The 7,120-nt window shown below is 39.6% G+C and overlaps 1 non-coding gene across 1 annotated transcript; it reads left to right on the top strand.

Moving 5' to 3' along the window:
* The first annotated feature begins 6,585 nt into the window (after window positions 1-6,585).
* LOC138984275 (U6 spliceosomal RNA) lies at window positions 6,586-6,696 on the top strand. Its single transcript, XR_011461536.1, has one exon. It is a non-coding gene; the product is annotated as a U6 spliceosomal RNA (small nuclear RNA).
* Window positions 6,697-7,120: the final 424 nt, after the last annotated feature.

Below are 7,120 nucleotides of genomic sequence, written 5' to 3'. Positions count from 1 at the left end.
TTCTTTTTAAAAAGAAATCCTCAGAATTCCAGTTACAAGATTTACAGCATTTCAGTCTTATGCCCTATAAAATCTTATGTTCGAAGGTTAATAAAATGAGATTAATCCAGAGATACTACATGTTGGGTTCTTTTCTTTTTTCCTTTCAAGCGCAGCATGTTAGATGATGCAGCCTAAGCTGTGGAGAGATGTGGAAACAGCCAGCCACTAGTGGAGGTTAGCTGCCATCCAGCGGCTGGAAGTGAAATTCACCCAAACCCCTCCCTGATGAGCTAAGGAACTGCAGAACAGAGCTGTGCAAAGTACATCAAAGACTCAATAATTTACATTTACTGTCTAGTATTTACACAAAGACCACAACGATGGGGGAAATTATTGAATACTTTAATGGAAGTGAAGCCACAATCTCCTCTTTTATAATTCTAAATCGTAAGAAATATCTTTTTGTTCAAACTGTTTCCCTTTCAAAAATTCCCAATTTAGAAACTTTGTCTATCTATGTCATATGCACCAAACTAAACAATGAAATGATTATCAGTGATAAAACAGATCTGACTACATGCAAGGCAGCGCATTGAAGAGGCACAAATTTTTATATCAATCTCTAAAGAAGAAAAACATGCAAATATATCCATAAAGTGATCTCAGTATTTATACAAGTACATAGTGAATTCACCATGAACAAGTCCTAACACTTTCTCTTATGTAAAATGTAGTACCATCTCTTATTTAAAACCTCCAACCTCTTTTAAACAATTATAGTTTTTAAACAATTATAAGTTTTTTAAATACAGTTTTTACACTGATTTATTCTAAAAATGATGCACATTTATTGTGAAAATGTAAAAAAAAAAACACAATAATCTGAGCACTATTACAGTCTGTTTTCTATGAGAAATGCTCTACCATCTCCCTTGTCTTTAAAAAAATTATTTTATATGCATGTACATATACATACATATATATATACACTCACATAAACACATATGTATATATGTATATGCATATGTGTTAGTTAGTTGTATCTGACTGTCTGTAGCCAGATGGACTGTAGCCTACCAGACTCTCCTGTCCATGGAATTCTCTAGGCAAGAATACTGGAGTGTTCTGTATTCTTACTAAATACTGGAGTGGGTAGCCATTCCCTTCTACAGTGGATCTTCCCAACCCAGGAATTGAACTCATGTCTCCTGCGCTATCCGGGTCACCAGGGAAGCCCTTTATGCATCTGTACATCCTGATATTTAGTCTACAAGATATCATGAAAATGTTCTCATATTACAGAATATTCCTTTTAGGTTGGTTCCAATTTTTTTACTATTAGGAACAACAATATAATGAATAATTCTGTGGTAAAATCCTTGTCTAGATCTCTGCTTATTTACTTTAATAAATTATTAGAAAAAATTATTACTTAAAATATATCCATTGGTTTGTGTATTAATTTTGTTTCATCTTTGCCTGTATGATAGATAAGAAATGGCTGTTATCTCATTGCTGGTTTAATGTGCAAGTCTTTAACAATCATGAAGCTAAATATTCTTAAGTATTTATTGGCCATTTGTGGGGTGGTTGTGAATCGCCTATTCATGTCCTTTCCTATTTTTTTCCTAGTGATTCTCTTTCTATTGATTTGCAATTGCTCCTTTAAGATTGGATAAAGATATTGTACACATACAGAAAACGAGGTGCTTTGATACTACTATCCTACAAAGTAGAATTAAAGAGAAAAGTCTTAAAGATTTGTACCAAGATAAACATTTTATGTGTGGATCACAAAAACTGTGGAAAATTCTGAAAGAGATGGAAATACCAGACTACCTTATCTGCCTCCTGAGAAACCTGTATGCAGGTCAAGAAGCAACAGTTAGAACTGGACATGGAACAATGGACTGCTTCAAAATTGGGAAAGGATTACATCAAGGCTGTATATTGTCACCCTGTTTATTTAGCTTATATGCAGAGTACATCATGCAAAATGCTGGGCTGGATGAAGCATAAGCTGGAATCAAGATTGACAGGAGAAATATGAATAACCTCAGATATGCAGATGACACCACTCTTACGGAAGAAAGCAAACAGGAAATAAAGAGCCTCTTGGTGAAAGTGAAAGAGGAGAGCGAAAAACCTGGTTTAAAACTCAACATTCAAAAAACAAAGATCACGGCATCTGATCCCATCACTTCATAGCAAATAGACGGGGAAACAATGGAAACAGTAACAGATTTTATTTTCTTGGGCTTCAAAATCACGGCAGATGGTGAGTGCAGCCATAAAATTAAAAGAACGCTTGCTCCTTGGAAGAAAAGCTATGGCAAAACTAAACAGTGTATTAAAAAGCGGAGACATTACTTTGCCAACAAAAGTCTGTCTAGTCAATGCTATGTTTTTTCCAGTAGTTATGTATGGATGTGAGAGTTGGCCCATAAAGAAAGCTGAGCGCCAAAGAATTGATGCTTTCAAACTGTGGTGTTAGAGAAGACTTCTGAGAGTCCCTTGGACTACAAGGAGATCCAACTAGTCCATCCTAAAGGAAATTGGTCCTGAATATTCATTGAAAGGACTGATGCTGAAGCTGAAGCTCCAATACTTTGGCTACCTGATGTGAAGACCTCCCTCATTAGAAGAGACCCTGATGCTGGGAAAAACTGAAGGCAGGAGGAGAAGGGGACAACAGAGATGAGATGGCTGGATGGCATCACCGACTCAATGGACAGAGTTTGAGTAAACTCTGGGAGTTGGTGATAGACTGGGAGGCCTGACATGCTGCAGTCCATGGGGTCGCAAAGAGTCAGACACGACTGAGTGACTGAACTAACTGAAACATTTTATATTTATAAAAAGTATAATCCACTATAAGTGTATGGTATCATTTCAGTTCAGTTGCTCAGTCGTGTCTGACTCTTTGAGACCCCATGAACCACAGAACGCCGGGCCTCCCTGCCCATCACCAACTCCCGGAGTCCACCCAAACCCATGTCCATCGAGTCAGTGATGCCATCCAACCATGTCATCCTCTGTCGTCCCCTTCTCCTCCTGCTCTCAATTTTTCCCAGCATCAAGGTCTTTTCAAATGAGTCGCTATGTACTAAAAAACAGTCCTAAAGTAAAATAAGGAAAACCTGTTAAAAAACCAGACAACATTAACAGAAAAACCATAATAAAAAGATGTTCTAATAGAATGCCTTAATAGAAATACGTTATACCTTATACTCCCCTAGTAACATCAGTCTTTTAAAGTGTTATAAATGGTCAACAAAATTAATCATTTGTTCAAACACAAAAACAACAAAAGTCACAACTGATAACAATAATTGTAAATTATTGTAAATTGTTGTAAATAGGAAATTGTAAAAATTGTAAAAGTTGTTGTAAATAGGAAATTAATCATGAAGGAATTTTATGTCTCTCAACTACTTTAAAGCTTAGAAAAGCTTCTTTTAAATTACTACTAGATCGTTTCAGAACTCCAAGCTGCAAACAGAGGCCATTTGGAATGTAATGCTGCTGCTGCTGCTAAGTCGCTTCAGTCGTGTCGGACTCTGTGCAACGCCATAGACGGCAGCCCACCAGGCTCCCCCATCCCTAGGATTCTCCAGGCAAGAACACTGGAGTGGGTTGCGATTTTCTTCTCCGATGCATAAAAGTGAAAAGTGAAAGTGAAAGTGAAGTCGTGTCCGACTCTTAGCAACCTCATGGACTGCAGCCCACCAGGCTCCTCTGTCCATGGGATTTTCCCGGCAAGAGTACTGGAGTGGGGTGCCACTGCCTTCTCTGTTGGAATGTAATAAATCCCACTAAAGACACCAGAGGACTGAAAAACAGAAAGATGTAAGAGAATGCAATCACTCCCTGTATCCCCCAGGAACGCAGGACAGAGAAAGTTAGGAGAGGGGTGGCCTAGTCAGGCTGATTTGGCCAAACCACCCCCCACTCAGGGACAGGTCTCTGCCTCCTCATGCCTGGAGGGCAGGTCTTTTCAGAGACCCCAAGTCCTTAGAGCTCCCAAGTCCCTGGAGCCCACAAGTGCTTGGGAGAAGAAATAGGCCAAAAGGTGCATCCAGGCACAGAGAACAGATGAGAACTGGAGGTGATATTACCACGTCTCCTTTCTCATTCTTTACCTGGTTCTCAGCTCCCCTTTCTAGAATTTTAGATGTGCTTTATCAAGATTCTTCATTACCCTCTCTAGGAAAGGAACCCCCAAACCTGGGCTCACTGCATGATATAGCTGAATACAAAGGTCTGTGTAGAAAATCGGGACTCTAATGAGGAAACATAGTCAGAAAGGTAAACTGACTTGTCAGAAGCCTGTGGACAGTGTCCATGTCCAGAACAAAGCATTATAAGTCCTCTTTTTAAGATGCTTCGCCCATTATTTCTACTAATCCTTGACTCTCAACTCCTTTGCCAGCTGACTCACAACTTACCTTCTCCAAGAAAGGTGACCTGATTGACACTGACCCTGAGTACTCCTCTACAGCAAAGTCGATTCTTAAAGACTTTATTATTTGCATTTATTATTTTATTTGTATCTGTTAATGTTTTACTTTGAATTCAAAGCATGTGGCAGTATGTATATTTTTTCCTATAACAGATACGCATCTGAATTCCTTTGTACAAATGGAATATTAGAACATCAAATAATAGTTTCTAATTTATATGTCATCATTTAAGTTTTTCACAGGAAAAGTGAATCCAAGAAAAAACAAAAATAAAATGTTTTTATTCCTTAGAAAGCAATAAGTTGGTAATAAAACATTCAGTATGCTTAAATTTTAATATTACAAAACACTTGTGTATTTCAAGATTCTTTTTGAATTGCAAGAAACAGAAAACACTCATAAACACAGGTGTCAATAAGAAACTTCAACGGACACTTGTTATAACGACAAGACAGATTTTATTCAAGCTACGGCAGTAAAGAAGCTAGATTTCAGTACAGAACGAATTTAACTCTAAATATAGCAATGGGTAGCTGGCAGTTTATAGGCAATAGTCAGGGGTCACTGGATAGAAAATTAGTAAGAGGAACTTGATTAGATATCCAGGGTGGGGGATTCTTTCTACGCTGGCTTAGCAGGATTCTTGCTAAAACTGGGCTTTCCAGGCCAAACCCTGGACCAGGAATGAGGCAGAGGAGTCACAGAGAGGGCTCAGAGGAGCCTGACAAAAGTTTGGTCAAGGACACAGACTTTGTCAGAGGTAATGGGAGTTTAAGAACAAAGAAACAAATGAAAAACTGTCTCAGCAGCTGCTTGGTCAGCCTCCCAGAGGAATGCCACATCCATCACAGTGGCTCTGGCGGTGCATCTATCACCTCAGTGGTCAGGCCCCAGAGCAGGGAGCCCACGTGTTCTGCCATTTTGATGACACCACAGCCTTCTTCTTCTCTTATGTTTCAACTGTTCCAATTACTCCTTGGATCAACCAGAACCCCTCGTTGCAAACAACCAGAATCAACTCTGAATAAATGACAGAAAAGGAATCTATCAGAATCATTTAAAACACACAGAGGATAGACAGGAAGCCTAGATGATCAGGCTCAGAAATTAGATGGGAACCAAGAGATGCTGGAGGTCAACTATCAGCAAAATATGTCACACTATGTGACAGTCTCCAGAGGTCCCCTGACTCTCACTGCTGCCTCAGGTACCACCACACACACCCTTGACCTTGTACCACTTCCCCCAGATTTTAAGTCCCAAACTAGGGCACCTGACTGAAGGTCCTGAACCAAGGCAGTGGCCACAGGAATGAAGATGAGACAGAACTGACAGAGCCCAGTGGCTGAGTAGAAGTGGAGAATAAGATGATCTGAAGGAGATACTAAAATTTCTCATTTGAACAATGTGGTAAATGGTAAAGCTATTATCTGAGATAAGAAATCAGTGAAGATGAGTAGCTTGGAGGGGAAATTGATGAGCTTCACTTGGGGGTATATTGAATTTGAGGTCTCTAAAAAAATATTCATGTAGAAGGAAATGTTCCAATGAAAATTGGGAAATGTAAATCTGTGTTTCATAAAAGAAATAGGGGCTTAACGATATGGATCTAAGAGTCGTCAGCGTAAAAATCATAGTGATGTAAATTAGTTCCCCCAAGAAGAAGGTAAAAAGTGAGACTAGAGGTGACGCTGGGCATGGGGACAGTGAGATTCAGTGTGTGAGCTGAGGGAAGGGAACAAATGATAGAAACAGAACAGTCAGAAAGCAGCAGGAAAGCCGTGAGAGAGGAGTGTACTGCAACTCAGAGCAAAAAACGTTCCAAGGAAAGAATAAGGAGCCAGGAGTGTTAAAGCTCAATCCAAATGTTCCTCAATGCGGGACTTGCAGCCATGCAGTGGAGTGAAGAGGCATGGGGAGGCCTCTATATCCTGCCGTGTGCGACCTCACGGACACAGGGGAGAGAGGCACAGTGCAGAGCAGTGCGTCGTACGCCACTCTCAGTGTAAACAGAAGGAAATGGGCAGATGCATGCGTGCTCATGTACTTGCTTACATTTTTAAAATCAAACTCTGGAAAGATAAGCCAAAACCTAAAATCAAAAAGTTACCTATCAAGGGAGGAGAACTAGAACTCTCTATTGCTCACTCACTTTGACAGCACACATGTTAAAACTGGAAGAATACCAAGAAGATCAGCATGGCCCCTGCACAAGAATGACACACAAATTCATGAAGTGTTGCGTGCTTTCAAACTACAAGATACTAAATGAAAGAAAAGACGACACCAACAAACGGAGAGTGACACAAGCTCTTGGTTTCAAAGAGTCAATATAGTGAAAATGACTATACTACCCAAAGCTATATAAAAAAAAAAATCTACAAACTATAGATGCTGGAGAGGATGTGGAGAAAAGAAAACCCTCCTGCAGTGTTGGTGGGAAAATAAATTAATACAGACAATTAACAGGATGGCGGTTCATTAAAAAACTACACACAGAACTACTACGTGACCCAGCAATGCTACTCCTGGGCATATACTCAGGGAAAAACCATATTTCAAAAAGATACATGCACCCCAGTGTTCATTGCAGCACTATAAGCAATGGCCAGGACATGGAAGCAACAATGGCCATCAACAGAGGAACAGGTAAAGAAGATGTGGTACACATATTC

The sequence above is a fragment of the Bos mutus genome, chromosome 20, assembly GCF_027580195.1.
Source record: "Bos mutus isolate GX-2022 chromosome 20, NWIPB_WYAK_1.1, whole genome shotgun sequence".
Taxonomy (NCBI): Eukaryota; Metazoa; Chordata; class Mammalia; order Artiodactyla; family Bovidae; genus Bos; species Bos mutus.
The sequence above is the reverse complement of the archived record's forward strand: the minus strand, read 5'-3'. Positions and strand labels throughout refer to the sequence as shown.